Below are 16,048 nucleotides of genomic sequence, written 5' to 3' on the forward strand. Positions count from 1 at the left end.
TGCGACGGCAGAGAGAACAGTCTATGACTAGGGTGGCTGGAGTCTTTGACAAATTGTAGGGCCTTCCTCTGACACCGCAAGGTATAGTGGTCCTGAATGGCAAGATGCTTGCCTCCAGAAATTTGAGGGCCTTCCTCTGACACCGCCTGGTATAGAGGTCCTGGATGGCAGGAAGCTTGGCCCCAGTGATGTACTGGGCCGTACGCACTACCCTCTGTAGTGCCTTGCGGTCGGAGGCCGAACAGTTGCCATACCAGGCAGTGATGGAACCAGGTAGGATGCTCTCGATGGCGCAGCTGTAGAACATTTTGAGGATCTGAGAACCCATGCCAAATCTTTTCAGTCTCATGAGGGGGAATAGGCTTTTTCGTGCCCTCTTCACGACTGTCTTGGTGTGTTTGGACCATGTTAGTTTGTTGGTGATGTGGACACCAAGGAACCCGAAGCTCTCAACCTGCTCCACTACAGCCCTGTCAATGAGAATGGGGCCGTGCTCGTTCCTCCTTTTCCTGTAGTCCACAATCATCTCCTTTGTCTTGATCACGTTGAGGGAGAGGTTGTTGTCCTGGCACCACACTAGCAATGAACCTGGATTTGTGTCACCTAAAAATGTCAGAAAATCTAAAAACCAATTGAGCACTACTAACAATAATCAGACCTTTCCAGTTAGTAATTGTCTGTCCTGTTTCAATGAAAACTGTTTCCGAAGCACTACATTTGCTGCCAAAGAATGAAGAGCAGGATTGATATAATGACATATTTTGAGTGGTATGAGTTGTGTTTTCTATGAAATACATTATGTCCCTGGAGCTTTATCTCTCTATTTCCCCTGGTAAAACCCTGAAACCCTTTTTTTGTTTGTTTTTGATTTGCCCATATTACACATGGCCTCCATTCTAGGTCAAATCTGTATCAGAAGTTCATGCATTTACAACAGAAGCCATGTGGAACAGTTCAGAGCTTGTGATTCTACCAGGGAGCCAGAGGGTCTGAACCTCTTATGATCCTTGTACTTTAAAGGGTTGGAACAATGGAATAAAAGATAAAGAAGTGTTAATGGTACATTTAAAGGAGTATTATGGTCAGGGAAAATACTAGTGGCACACTGACACCCGAAGATATAGTACATCACGGTTAGTATATTCAGTGGCGTGTATTCATGAGGCCAAGGGAAGCCAGGCTTCCCCAAAAACTTTACCAAGAAAAATAAATCATATATACAGTATATGTAATGTATCTTTCGTCTTTTTATGTTTCATCACTTTCCTAAAATTCGCAAAAGGCTGACTGTAATCTCACCAGAGAACGCATCTGCGGCGAGCGAAACAGTGCCCCTCTGTCTCTTTATATGTCTATTTGATGCTTTCTGGTCAAAAAGAGTATGACATTGTTGCAGCCTGTAGCATTAAATGAAAGAGAAGCCAGCAAGCATTTGGCCTCCCTTCATCATTTTTTTTAAAATAAAATAATAGCCAATCAGCAATGAGCTACACTAAGTGAACTCAACTGTGAATGGTCCTGGCACACCAAAAATAAGTGTCAAGGGAAGCCAGTTTGGATTTGGCTTCACACCAATCACATCAAAAGCAAAACATAATTGACAGAAAAAACTTGAATTGTTGCATCTCGTTATGACGATGTCCTCCGGAGGCTTGCTGGCTAGCTAAAAGTGTCCCTTTCCTATATTAAATGGACGGAGATAGAGATTTGGACTGGTGGTTTTACTTCATTCTCTGTACTGGCCAATGATTTTAATGACAATTTTGATCCAACCATAAATGTATATATTGTGCTCCTGGCCTGAGAGGATGGAAGTTCAATATGTAGCTAGATGTAGTAGGCTAATGTTAACTAGTTGGCTCATCATTGCCCATGAAAGGAAGTAAGGCAAGCGAGCAAAGCTAAAAAGCATGTACTGTATGAGTCATAGACTGTTTCATCAACATGAAAGAGAGGAGGATGGCATTGGCGTTTCAATACAAGTAGGGTGAGTCAACATGTTTTTTCTACTTGCACGAACGCACGCACACACACACACACAAGCACACGAACACGCACACACACAGACATCAGACTATGGACAACCACATTATATTTAGCTTATGTTGATTGGACTAAATCGTTTTTGGTATCTTTTAGTTGTCACTGTATTAGACTAAGCATAGGTGATTTGATGATGTTGAAATGTTGAAGTTGAAATGGGGCTGGAATAGTAGAGGCAGCTCCTGTTTTCTTTGAGACTGGTGGTAACACTCCGTGGTTCTAAATCAACAGTTGTTTAGAAGTCAGAAACATTAACCTGCTTGTCCATGCTGTAGGTTATGTGACTGTTTGTTAAATGCAATATACTTTGTGGACTTCACCGGACAGAGGTTGCTCTCCGCTTTTGTGATGAAACAAAAGTGTGGTTGAATTTATTCTGCCACAGTGTCTTCTTAATGCCTCTGCCTTTAGGCCTATATATCACGGTGTCAAAGCATATGAACTAGCAGGTTATAGAGCAAACAACACAATTATCACAACACATAGGTTGTAATCTGCTTTTTTAGTGTTGGGGGTGACAATGACATCATCACCTCTGAATGTTTTAATTGGAGGGTCCAGATTGTTGTACTGGTGACCCCGCAGAAGTCATGGCCACCATTAGCGTCCAGATCGCATGCTAACAAACAGAATCTTTGCATTGTTAGCTGGCGAAAATTCAATTTGAGCTCTTTGTCTGCCTGATGCCTTGCCCTAACGATGGTCTCTTTTTTTTTTCTTAAACAACAGAACACAGAGGAGTCGTTAGGACCCTCTCTTCATTACTTCAAAAAACCAATCATTAGACACCAGAGTATATACGTAATTAGAAAATCACTTCCTTTGCAATCCTGGCTAAGTAGTTTACATACTGTAATTACAGGGACAAAATCAATTTTTAATCATTTCACTGATTGGGCTCATCAGCTCAGTAGGAACATTGTATCCTGCTTGTTGTGCGAAAGCAACATCTGGGCTAAAACAATTACCCCTTTGTGTTCCAAAACTATTCAGAAACAGGCTTTCTGCAGCACCCGATGACTGTCATGTAGCCCGACTGCAGCCATCTCCCCCTGCCCTTGACTTGAGCATGGAGGATCGCGTTTAAAGCCTTATAAATCAATACTCTATAATAAGCTGCTCTTGAGAAAAAGCAGCATACTGCTTTTTCTAACACCTTTAGTTTTGTCTTCCTGTTGTTGTCGGTGGTGGTGTTTTTTTGTTGTTGCTGCTTTTCACACAAATAAAAAGAGAAACATATTTCAGTTTTTTTCCCCTGAATAAATATCCCCTTTCTTAATATGTGTTCCATTCAGCTTGCAAATAGAGTATTGTTCATATCTCATGTTCACAAAGCAAATCTGTGACTTTATGATAATTACTGGTGTTACAGAGTATTAACGAAGTAGAGAGACTGGATGAGTACTTTCCAGGTTTGGTTAGGTGAGAAAATAATCTGACGTATCAAACTTCAAACAAATGTCTTCCTGATATGTTTCCCCCTTCAGTGACTAATACAATGCTTTGTATTCCTGTCTGCAAGATGCAGGATCGATCCGCATTCGTCTCAACTCTCCTTTCGCTCACTTTGGAAACTGAGGAAATCAGATTTTGGAAAAAAAAAGAAAATGAGTTAATGCATTGATCACTCTCGGTGTATGCAAATCACATTTGCTTCAATTTTTTTACTGATCAATAGGGTTAATTAAGAGATTCATTTTTAACTGCACTTTGGAATCCTGCTTGAGCGTCGACCTCGGAAATCATCCCGCTGTCCCTCCGTATCCATGGAAATGAAAGGCGCGTAAGAGGGGCCATAAATCTGAAAATCCAATTTGACCATGAGCACGGGCGTAACAGTAAAATATGAAGGCAAAGACAGCTCACAGGTAGATCATCAGTTATATGCCAGTGAGGCAACATTTTAAAAAGTTTATACACAGACTTTTTCACTAAAGGCAGGGCCATCCAAAAATAATGTGGTGAGTAGGCTAGTTCCAGGGTCGTCCACAGGTTGTACTTTGACCGCGGTTATGGATGACATTGATCAGAGAAAAGTTGCCGCTATTGGTGGCCTGGCTCCCAATGAGTATGAGTGCCATGTGTGGTAGCGAGAGTACCAGCGGCGGTGGTGGTGGTAAACGAGATTAATAATGGACGCTTTTTTACAATTATTATTATTCCCAAAATGCTCTTTTGTGATTTGCTTTGAAGGGGGGAAGCGCTGGGAAGATCAGCCCGCGAAAGGGGGGGGCGCTCATTTGGAGAGCTTTTCCAATTATACAATTAGTCAGGAATGTAGGGCAGCAGCCTCTGTGTTCCGATCACTCCGACCCTGGAAAGCAAGAGCCTTTTTCTTCCTCGCTGGTCGTGTACAATAAAATAAATAATAATTTTTAAAAAACACATATCCGAGGCCTGGGCACCAGCGAAAGTCCGGGTGGACGCCGCGTAGGCGCATCCCAAAAGAGCGAAAAGAAAAAATGGTGACCTTATTCGTGCCGATTGCGGGCGAACGACCAATGCAACACACTCTATGCTAATAGACAAAGTCAAGGGGTCAGGGTTTTCTGTTTAAATACCGCTCTTTGAGTTGAAAGGCTTTTTGTGCATTTTTTCCCCTTCCTATCGGTACAGTGTGTTGTGGGTTGATTGGGTGGCTTTGGCAAAGGACACCAACAAGTCCTAATTGTGCATGTGAATCTCATTTATTTATTTATTTTTTGAGGGTGAAGAGATTTTAATTTGATCATTTTTCCTTTTGATTGTCCTCATCCTATGCCTGGTACTAAGTGTACTAGTTTAATATTAAAAAAAAAAAACACAAAAAACAACTAAGTACCATCTGTTTCCCTGTGGATTTTCTGTCATTTTTCTTTACTGATTACAGTGATGACTACACGACCCTCTTCAATAATTATCCTGCAATAAAAAAAGCTAAATAATTATTATCATTATAACTCCTTATCAAGACTGTCGCTCCTTCAACTAATTCTTATCCAAAGTGTCAGAGGCAAAATGTGTCCCTTGGATGCCAATCATTTCTTATTTATAACAGCATGATGTATTCTCACAACAGTGGCAGGCTGAGCTAACTGAATCCATCCAAAGGCTGTGGTGGGAAAAGTCCCCTCATACGGATCAAACTGCTATAAGCTAACCCATAAACGAACCCTTCTGCTGTCTCGACGTACCTACATGATTCAAATATACTCGACATTCCTCTTTTACATGATGTCCATGGAACGTCAATAGCACATACTGGAGGAGAGAGTAGGTGAGTTGAGAAGTATGGTACGTATGTATGGAATCCCCTATGTAGCTAGTCCCTGTACTTGTGATGGCCCGATATCATTTGGAGAAAGCCTGAAGGTTGCGTGCATGTGTGCCTTGTGTGAGAATGAGTGTGAGAATGCGTCAGAGAGAGCATGTGTTTGTGATGGATCCAATATGACTGAGATCTGTCTCACATACCTCTGATGCCGCACAAGCCAAACGACTGGACTCGCTATTTCAGATTTGACTTATACATCTCAGCATGCAAATGCTGTCCAAAACACCGGCGACAATTACCAAGGCTATTACACTGTTACGACATAGCACACATGTTTGAAATACGTCATTCAATGTCATCTAAGATTGAAATACTTTTGAGTTGCTCTGTTTACAAATAAAAATACACACGATGAACTAAGCAGATCTATATTTTCAAATGATAAAAAGTACAGCATCATTGGTGTATCAAGGCTGTCTGACAATTTGACTTGGGAGTCCCGCGGGGTATATAAGACAGCTGTCATATAATTCAAGCTCAAACAGGAGAATATGTATTTTTTTTCAATAAATGTTACAGCTAGAATTTCCCAGGTTCAAGAGAAAAGGTTTCCATTGATTAGCACTTTACAAGCAATCCATTTTTACAAACTGGCTTGACCTCTCTCACTGGGACGAGGGTCTACTATGAATTAAAAGAAAAGAAAGTCTTGTCAATAATTCCAGGGAAGGGATTGTGGGCAAGGAAAAGGGAGAACATGCAAAGAAAAAGAGATGCATAGAGTGAGAAAGAGGAAAGAATGGGCGATGAGAAAAGAGATGTGTGTGTGTGTGAGAAAGATAGAGGACGTTACGTGATCTCACCTATATGCATCGTGACTGTGAAGAGAGAGAATACATATTTTGAGATGATGGTGAGGAGGACATTGCAAACTGCTGGCAGACCCCGTCAGCCGAGCCCTGATGCAGACAGATCCTTCACCCTCCATGTCACATGATCTACCATCAGTCTCAGAGATGGGGATATATCGCCACCAGCTCCAGAAATAATGGGTGCACCTGTTTACCGTGTCACCTCTGTTTGCTAATTGTCTCCTTGAGCTACATTGGGGAAGTAAATGCGTCTCGGCTTTTGACAGGCGGGCGTTTATTTAGAAATCACATTACTTCCAGCGCAATTGTTCTTTTTTTTTGGGGGGGGGGGGTCTAGGAAAGTTAAATGAGAGTGCTGTGCTACAGATTTCACTTCCTGATTAGGGGGGGTGACAGCGCTGAGCTGAAAAGTTCACATCCACTTGTTCAATTCCCCCCAAGAACCATGCCAGAGAGGAGGGGGAGTGTGACAGACATCTTTAATATCCTGCTCTTTGCGTGATCAATCGGGGTGCCACTGATCCATACCTGCAGTACTGCCACCTCACCGACGTAGCTCAGGAAGAACACAGACAGGTTTGCAGAGGGGGGGAAGACAAGCGCCTGTAAACAAAGCAGACAAACCAGGAAATTCAGTGCCGATGCTATTGAAGTTAGACAAGAGTGCACAATAGCGACAGAGAAAACAACACCAAAATACCCATTACAGTAAATACTTTCCAAACATTTGATCCTTTTCATAAAATTCTGCAAACTACTGCAGTCACAGTAGCATAAGTACAGTAGCACAAGTACAGTCATTACATAGAGAAGCCTAAACGAAATAAAAGTGTGGTTATAACGACAGTAAGAACAGGTGTGGTCCATGGCATATGGTATGGAAAAAAGACTGAGAAGGGTTGCATTTCCGTTTGATAGTCAAAACAGAGGCTAGGTCCTCCAAAACGTGAAACAAACCTTCAGCGCACAGAATGTTACCCGATCCAACTTTTAAAAGGCCTGCCGCCTCACGCAAGACAAACAATCAGATCGGCATAAGCTATGTGAACTACATGCCCTGCCCTCCCTCTAAAGCGGCGTGTAACCCAGTGAGTAGGTTTGGGTGTAGGCCTCACATCGAGTCAGAGTGAGTGGGGCTGGGGAAAGAGCTGGGGCTGAAGCTGGGGCAGGAGCTGGGGCTGAAGCTGGGGCAGGAGCTGGGGCTGAAGCTGGGGCAGGGTCACATATGTGGTTCTCAAAGAAGGCCACCCCAGGAGCCTGCAAAGGGAATTCTAATCACCACTACTATTTCAATAGTAAAACCAAGAGGAAAACACACACACACACACACACACACACACACACACACACACACACACACACACACACACACACACACACACACACACACACACACACACACACACACAAAGGCACACTTGCCTTAAGTCACATTCTAAATTGGCTCCCAGGAGCATTTTCCCTACCTTGTTCACCAAAGGCATTGTGTATGTTTTCTGAGTGCTTAGCATATGCCGGGTAACATTAGATCTCTGCGCACACTCACATTGTCTCCAGAAGTTGCGTTATTTTCTCCTTTAAGTATTTCCCATCAGGAGCTTAATTAAATTCAAAACAGTTCACATATATCTATTATGCTGGATTGCACAAGCCGCCCACCCTGCAAGCCTCGATAGAGACGCAAGACCGGGGAGCAACAAAAATAATGTAAACGTAAAGAAACAGAGAGAGAAAACTCCTGTTCTCAGATTCCTGTGTGTCGTGGATGAGACTTTGCTACTCTGGGGACCTTTAGATGTTCTTGTGAGAGGGTTGAGTTGGGGAGTTGGGTAGGTCACCTCTCCTGTCTTAGAAAGAGTCAGCTCAACAGTCATGGCGTACCCAATAGTTGATACTAGGGGGTAGTGGTGTGGTCAACGATGGTGTGAGATTCGGGCCATACGGTAAAAAGGCCCATGACCAACAGTTTGGAAGGGGTGAAGGACTGTAAGCTGCTTCTGCCTCACTAGTTCTCCAGAATGTATAGACAGAGCATTTTTTTAGACAGGGTAACCTTTGCTGTATTTACCCTGTTAAACATTGTTATTTTAATGCTAGCTTGATACACAGGGGGTGGAAACAATGTGTATAGCACATGCAGTGTTTAAGCAGGGGAATGGCAGTCAAGAGCAGACGAGTGTGGATTTTACTACACCCACCCATTCCCCATCCCAATACTACACCAGCCTGGCAGACGGAGTTAACATTTTAACTGAAAATATTCCTTGCCTCCAATAGTCCAATGTAATTCATTTTCCCATCTCTGTTCATTAATCATTGTTAAAATTAGTGATCCATTTCTTCCACTCTGCCATCTGCACTCAGCTTCGTTACAAACATGACACCTTCCCGCATAATAAAAGCTGACAGCAACGAGGATGCCTTTCCAAATAGCTTTTTGCATATGTGCACCTCTACAACTAATGCTGTTGTCAGACAAAAGTAGGTTATTTAAGGAGCACTCCTGCTAGAACAATCACACACACACACACACACACGGCTAGACAGATATAGAGACCCACACATATCCATGTCTCCCAGGTATATACTGTATACACAATTTGATATAAACCAAATCAAACACACACAACCAGATGTGCCTAATCTTGAATGGAATGTGGTAAAATCCTGATAATAAATCTCCATATTTTCACTATAGAAAGTGAAGTTATGAAATCAGAGATTCGGAAACATTAACAGTCACCAGAAAGACAACAATGGGACCGTTGTTGTTCTTCATGTGCTGTTTAAGTAGGCAAGATTGTATTCCAACTTAGAAAGATTAGTACTCTGTTGTTCTTTTCTACTTTCTTTTACACATACAGATCTTAAGAGGGATACGGTGTGTGTGTGTGTGTGTGTGTGTGTGTGTGTGTGTGCGTGCGTGCGTGCGTGCGTGCTTGTGTGTGTGTGTGTGTGTGATAATCTGATACACGGTTCGGACTAACTATTGTTGACTATTTGATACCAGAACATTCTCATTGGATACTTCTGTTTAATACAATGAATACAAGGTGACATAGTACAGTCCTTTGTTCTCTGTAAGTATGCACTGATGAGAGTGTACTAGCATGTATGCTTATGTCAATGTGTGTGTGTGTGTGTGTGTGTGTGTGTGTGTGTGTGTGTGTGTGTGTGTGTGTGTGTGTGTGTGTGTGTATGTGTGTGTGTGTAAGGAAGTGTCTCAGTTGGCTGAAACAGAGCTCCAGACAGTGGAGCTGCTTGGCTGAGGAGAGCAGGGTCTATAATGAGCCGCATGGGCCAGATGATGCCCATCGCAGGTCACACAAGCCCCTCACAATCCCCCCAATATCCAGTCCAGAAGCCTCTGTTTGCCTTCCCCAGGACGGGGCTCTGCTCCCCCCAGTCCTCCCTGGTCCCCCCTTAACGCCTGTCAGTCCCCCAGATCTGCCGTACGGCCTCCCTGGTGAGGTGTCGCTGGAAGCCCCCAGGCACACCACATTAATCTATATAATGCCCTCAAAGAGTGGGCTTTTTCACACCGCTAACTGCCAAGGCCTACGAGGGGCAGGGGGCTGCGCCATGGTTCAGCTGTTCGCCCAACTGGCGTCCGCACACACACACATACAAGAACACACACACATACTGACGCTTTACCTATAGGCTCCGATTGACTCAAAAAGAAGTGTACCTTCATCAAATGGCTAGCAGAAACCCCTGCAATCTTAGGAGGGTTGGACTTTTCAGGCAAATAGAAAAGAAGCTAAATCATCTTGACATTCACCAACGTGGAGCCCAAGAGAAAGCCACGGCTTCAGTTATTTCTCCCATCCACTCATTTGGTTCTCCTTAACCCCCCACACCCCTGCTGCACATACACACATGCACACACACTGACACGTTTAATTTCAGGTTCTCAGCACATCTGAATTACAGAAAACTGACGAAGGATGGAGGCCAGGCCCCTCCGGACTGATTAGCATCATTTAAGAAAGCGTTCCATTTTGCTCGGCTCAGCGACCGCCCAGCCTACAAGATGGGTGGCCTTTCAGCATTAGAAGTCAATATGGAGTAAACTCATTTGAATTGAACATGGAGGAAAACCACTCCAGCGCCTGGGCCACTGCATTTTTTGAAGTCTTCATATATTCGTTCAGCGACCTAACTGAGTTCTAAAGTAGCATATGCACATAAAATGAGAGGAGAAAATAATGACAATTTGAAATGTATAAAGTAATAAGACAGAACACATTTTTTTTTTGCCTCTAAATTATATTAAGCCATGCAAATGGTTTCAAATTTTGTAAAGCTTTTCAGAAAATCCTACTTATGGTTGCCATTCTGTGCCAAAAAGTTCATCTGGCCTGTAAATTTAAGCATGGATTACAAATATTCAAATCATGAGCTTACTGTTCAAATAAACATTTCCAACAGGGGAAAAGTTGCAAGGCATACACTTTCAACATAATTCCTCCTCTGGTATCGCCCTCCCTTCACTCCTAATAAAACAAAAAGAACACACAAAAAAAGACAAAACAAAGAAAAGAGTTGAAAGTTCGTCTTTTCATTTATCGTCCGACTGAATAAACACCCCTGATGAAATCTAATTCATGTAATTGTAACCACCTATACAATCACAGTTTGACGGCCTTGGTTATGTCCTGATATCCTGGGCGGGACAATATTACAGTTTAAAGGGGGGAATGAAAAAATGAAAAAATAATAATGTCTTTTTTAAATATTTTTCTTAAAGTCTTAAGCCGGTCAGCTGCTCGCCACATGGTAGAAACAATAGGGACTGAAGTCACAATGAGTTCAGCTTTGGTTTCCTAATCACCTCTTTTATAAAGAACCCATCTCATTGGAGAGGGCTGTGTCACTGCAAGGGGACTGACCAGTTATTAGGGCAGACAGTGGGGCTTCACTAAAGGAAGGGCACACTAAACCTGACCCACGGAGATCTTGACCTTGACCCCTCCAATGTCTTGTTTTTCACCCAGCTTGGGTGAGATGGACCCGGTCAGGGTAGGACCTAGGCAATTGTAATGACAGACTGTGTTACTCTGGGATTAAAATAGCCCCGGCTCTCACCGAGTGCTGCATTAAAGTCTTCCACATTGCAAAATTGCAAACAGATGCAACTCAAGTACCTGCAAATAATCTGCCAAGACCAATTTCAAAAGGGAGATTTCAAAATATGTGGAAGTCATTAGGACGAGTATTGTTTTTGTGAGGAGCAGGCAACCAGGAGTGGCTCCACAAGCAGATGGGTGCTGCTTTTATTTAAGAAGAAAGGCCCAATGTATTATTCCTCCATAAATGAAGATACATAATGTAGTATGACACAATTACAGGCAAAATATTGATGTTTCAAAGGCAACAAAAGAATGTAAAATGTCCTTTCTTTTTTTTTTTAAGTTTCGCAACACAATCTTTCATCTTCTTTGAAACTTCTTTGTGGCTTTTCAGAGAAGATATGAAATAAGACAGAGAGATCTAACAGTGTTGTTTATTAAAGGTAAAATTATGAAAAGCCTCTTTCTCCTAAAGGAGAAATATTTCTGAGGTCTAATTTGCAACTGCTGCTGTTGTTGTTTTTCAGTTGAAGAGAGGGTATCGGAAGTTCTAGGCTCCTCGGTTGTAAAGCTTTAAAGCACTGCAACACAGCATTCTCCAATTAAAGATGATTTCAGCACCATGCACGGCAAGAAACTTCATTAGAATGTACATCAAACTGACAACAAATACTATTCTGTGTGCAAGAAATGAACAAGGCGTCTTCAAAATGCACGCTCTCTCACATTTATTTCTTGTAGCAGATGACTCTTAATATCAAATGCAATTTGATTACAAAGCGGTAAGGTTAGTGCTCTTAAGTGGAATATAGTGACAGTTTGATCCCCCCCCCCCCCCCCCCCAAAAAAAGTTGTGAAATCGCTGTCCTTGAAACAATAAGCATTCAATCAAATCCTTCATGATTGTAAGAGTAGGAAGAGTTTTAAGGCTTTCCACCCACAACAAACACACTTTGTTCTCCTGTTATGAGAGAGAGGGACACAATCAAGTGCGTGAGAACGCCGGGAATGCGGAATTTTCGAGCGATTCCTCTCCCTCCTCCTCTCCCTTTTAGGTCGACCATATGATTTGCTTCCTGTCTCATTGTAGCTGGCAAAAGAAGATGGTGTAATTGAGCAGTGCAGAACATGTGCCCTCCCTGCTCGAAGATGACAGATGGATTATAAAAACTTCAAAGCCAAGCATTTGGAGCACCAGGGGAGAGATGGTAGGTATTTGAACCATCATTCTTTACCCAGGAGACAATGGCTGCCTGACATTGTGTATACATCAAGAAATTGTGGAAACACACAGACATAATCTCCCCCTTATCCCCCCCCCCCCCCTCTCTCTCTTACTGCAATATATTTAACATCCTGTTATGAGCAACTTTCAGCCAAGCACAAGAGCACACGTTACCGTAAGGGGGGGTACAGGTACAAGAGTTAGCAGAGAAAGAAATTGCTGTATTTTTGTATCAGTTAACCACCTATTTCTTTTTTAGAATGTTGTTCAATTTGACTGTATGTTGCCATCAGTGTCTTGTCTTAATAATAATGAACACACAGAGGGCAGGGACAGGTTTAACCCACGCAAGGACATCATGATAAACAGGCCTGTAAGAATGTAAGCTACTGTAGCCGAAGCGGGATAGTGGGTGGTGATTTCTAGAATCATCTTCAAAGCATGATTTAGGAAAACAGCCATCTGTCGGTCTTCCTTAAGCACGGCGGCGACCTTTAATAGTATAAGGACAAGATGTGAGTTGGCCATAGATGGAGGTGAACTGGAAAGACTTTAAGAGACACACAATCATAAGAGAGAGCACCAGAGAACGGATGCTATCTGCAATTGTCCCCTTCGCTCACACACGCAAACACCCTCCTGAAACTCTTCAACAGACACATACCCACACACCGCCGCCACCCTTCTCTCTCTCTCTCTGTCTGTCTAACGCCCACGTGCACACGCGCACACACCCACACAGCGGGTCATATGGGAAGCTAATTACTGTTGACCTCCACAGTCACACCGTTTAACCCCAGTCCCTGGCATAGTGACCCTGTCTAAATTAGCCAGGCCTAACTCTGGAAACCGGACCTTCCTCCATCCCTCAAGTTTTACGCTGGTACTGGTCACACAAGGGTTCCACCACAACACACGGTTTAGAGTTTAGATCATCAAAGTCCCCCAGGTGGTGAACTACTCCTTACGGAAATCCCAATAGGTTCAGAGTAGTAACGGTCTCGAAAGACTGTCTTAGTCACATCCACACGAAGGTTAATTCACACAAACGTTAGTTTACCACAAACAGACATAGCTTTAGAGAACGTGCACTCAAGACACAGGGAGGCATCCGCGGAAGTCTTGTCTCGTCAGTCAGGCAGGATTTTGTTGAGCGGTTAACATTGAGCCTCCAGTGCGCTGTGCTCTAACTGAGGCTGCAGTCCTCTGAACCTCCTGTGACCTGGATGTGACTCCCCGTTTGACCTTGGGGGCCGGCGAGGTTCTCCACTCTCTAGCATCTGCCAATGGGCTCATTATGCAGCCCTCCCTCCATGTGGTCACCTTTTCCGGATCCACCCGGGTTTCCAATCTAATCTCTCTGTATCATCCCATCAATCCCCCCCCCCCAATCCTCCCACACCACCTCCTCCCTCTTGTCTTTTCAACTTAGCCCTTTATTCATGGAATCAGTCAGTCATTTCATTGCTTTTCCAACAACATGAATGGTGATGTTGCATGGTTGAAGTCATGTTTACTGTGTTCAGGTTCTGGAATATAATAATGGTAACATTTTATGACCGTTAGGGTCTTCTGACTCTTGGACTGGTCCGTGTGCAAATAGTTCCGTGTGCAAATTCTCTCGAGAATGAAACGAGACAATCCTTTGGGAAGGCCATCCATCACAAATGTGTTGCATCGTTGACGTGTCCGAAATAGATACAGGGTGACGGTATAATAAATACAATGGGACGCTCCTCTCTTTACGCTTCCTGTTCCTCTTTCCCGACACCCAGCAGCATGGGGAAGCAGATGCACCGTTCCTCCCTCATCCTCATTACTAACTAACTACGCTGTTTGATTAAAAGCGTGTGAGAAAAAAAGAAAAAGAAAAAAAGAAACAGGCCGAACCTCCATAATTAAGATCCCTTCACAGATTACCTCTGACAACAAAAGCGTGGAGAGCGGCCGCCTGCAGCCGGGGAAATTGGATGAAAAAGAGAGTGAGGACGGGCCTGACCCCTCTCGGCTCCATGCTAGTACCGGCCTTGCCTAGATCAAATGTGCTCCCCAGCAGGAGAGGGACTCCCACCGGACACGATCCAGGGCCTGGGGCCTACAGTACGGACTCTACAGCTACATGACCCATATCAAAGTTCCTCAGGCATTGTACTATAGCTACAAAGCACGCACCAGCTTCAGCGTAGCACACAAACATATACACACATTCATACAGTGTGTACAAACCTTTAGGTTCTGTCCTCATACCGTCTGCTAAAGATAAATACCATTGGAAACCACACAGACCAAATGAAATCCCACTGTGTCGCTAACATGAACGCAGAATGACTAACACCGATCCACATTACCTAAGCACCTTATAATCAACCGGCTCCAAAAACGATAGCCAACGTCTGCTATTACCTAGCTACAGTACAGTAATTGTACTGTTACGGTTCATTCCAGATTTCATACATGTGATTCCCCATGTTGCCAAACTCCAGCTAGTCTGGGCATCCACTCACTAACACGTTCCCCGTTAAGCACCCCGCCCAAGGGGACCAAGAGCAGCTTCCCTCACCTGAGCCTTTCAACCTACGACCCGATGGTCAGAGATCCATCTCTCTACCCGCCGCTCCACGCTGACGCCCATTATCCTGTGGGTCCTTTGCCTCCGCCTCAGAGCGGGAGGCCATTAATATAATCACAGGGATCTAGTGTGTGCTGGAGAGCCCCGAGGCTACAGCAATCAGAGGGAAGTGAGAGAGCGAAAGAGAGAGAAATAACTCCACCCAAATCTCCGGAAAACGTTCCCAATCCGACGGCGCTGACACGGATGGGTCCAGAAAGTCATGATCGCCACTGGGGGGGGGGGGGGGGGGCTGCTGAAGTTAGCATTTTAAGAGACCTCCCAAGACGGCGGGGTTGGGGGAATAACACATGAATCTTCTCTACAACCTAGGCTATGCCTGGTTGATCTAACGATGACTGGTCACAGAACCATCATCATGCAAATTTAAACAGAGAAGATATTTCATTGCACTAATGATGATGCCCCCCCCCCACATAGAAAGCCTATAACTATCAACACCAGGCAAGTTCACCACTCTAACAAGGACATCATCTGTGTGGTCATCATTAGCTTAATGTCCCAGATGATGAGGTGGCTAGATAGGGAAGACAGCGTGAAGAACTGTAGAAACTTGTGATTGGTCCTCACGCCAGGCCATTGGAGGTCTGTGGGTACAACCCAATCATTAGAAAGACAACACAAAGAATTGTCGGAAACCCACCTGACCACAGAGAGGCTAATGCATGAAGGGACCGGTTGTGAGGCCCCTTGTGCAGAGAGCAGGGCAGGGTGAGCTGAGCTTCAACTCAAAACCAAAGTTGCTCCGTTCAACTTTGGAACCGTGGTCGCTTGGCCACTCTTTTTAGAGGCACATAGTGAGTGGATGACTAACCTCATGGGTTGAACTCTTTCCCACTCACTCTCTAAGCCCGTCATTGTGTTCTGTAACCATGGACGTGGAGATTTATTCCAAAACAACTTGGTTTCTCTTGCGGAGCATGTTTTCTTCAAAGTCCTTTGTTTATCACA

At 43.9% G+C, this 16,048-nt stretch overlaps 1 protein-coding gene across 8 annotated transcripts in view; it reads right to left on the reverse strand.

The window, feature by feature from the left end:
• The window catches only part of znf536 (zinc finger protein 536), a 190,672-nt gene that overhangs the window by 165,079 nt on the left and 9,545 nt on the right, over positions 1-16,048 (reverse strand). For all 8 annotated transcript variants that reach the window (XM_090238430.1, XM_036980616.2, XM_090238429.1 and 5 more), the window contains exon 2: positions 6,697-6,771. The gene's annotated coding sequence lies outside the window, so the exon portion shown is untranslated. The remainder of the gene's footprint in view (positions 1-6,696; positions 6,772-16,048) is intronic.

The sequence above is a fragment of the Oncorhynchus mykiss genome, chromosome 6 (assembly GCF_057628025.1).
Source record: "Oncorhynchus mykiss isolate SJ-2025 chromosome 6, ASM5762802v1, whole genome shotgun sequence".
NCBI lineage: Eukaryota > Metazoa > Chordata > Actinopteri > Salmoniformes > Salmonidae > Oncorhynchus > Oncorhynchus mykiss.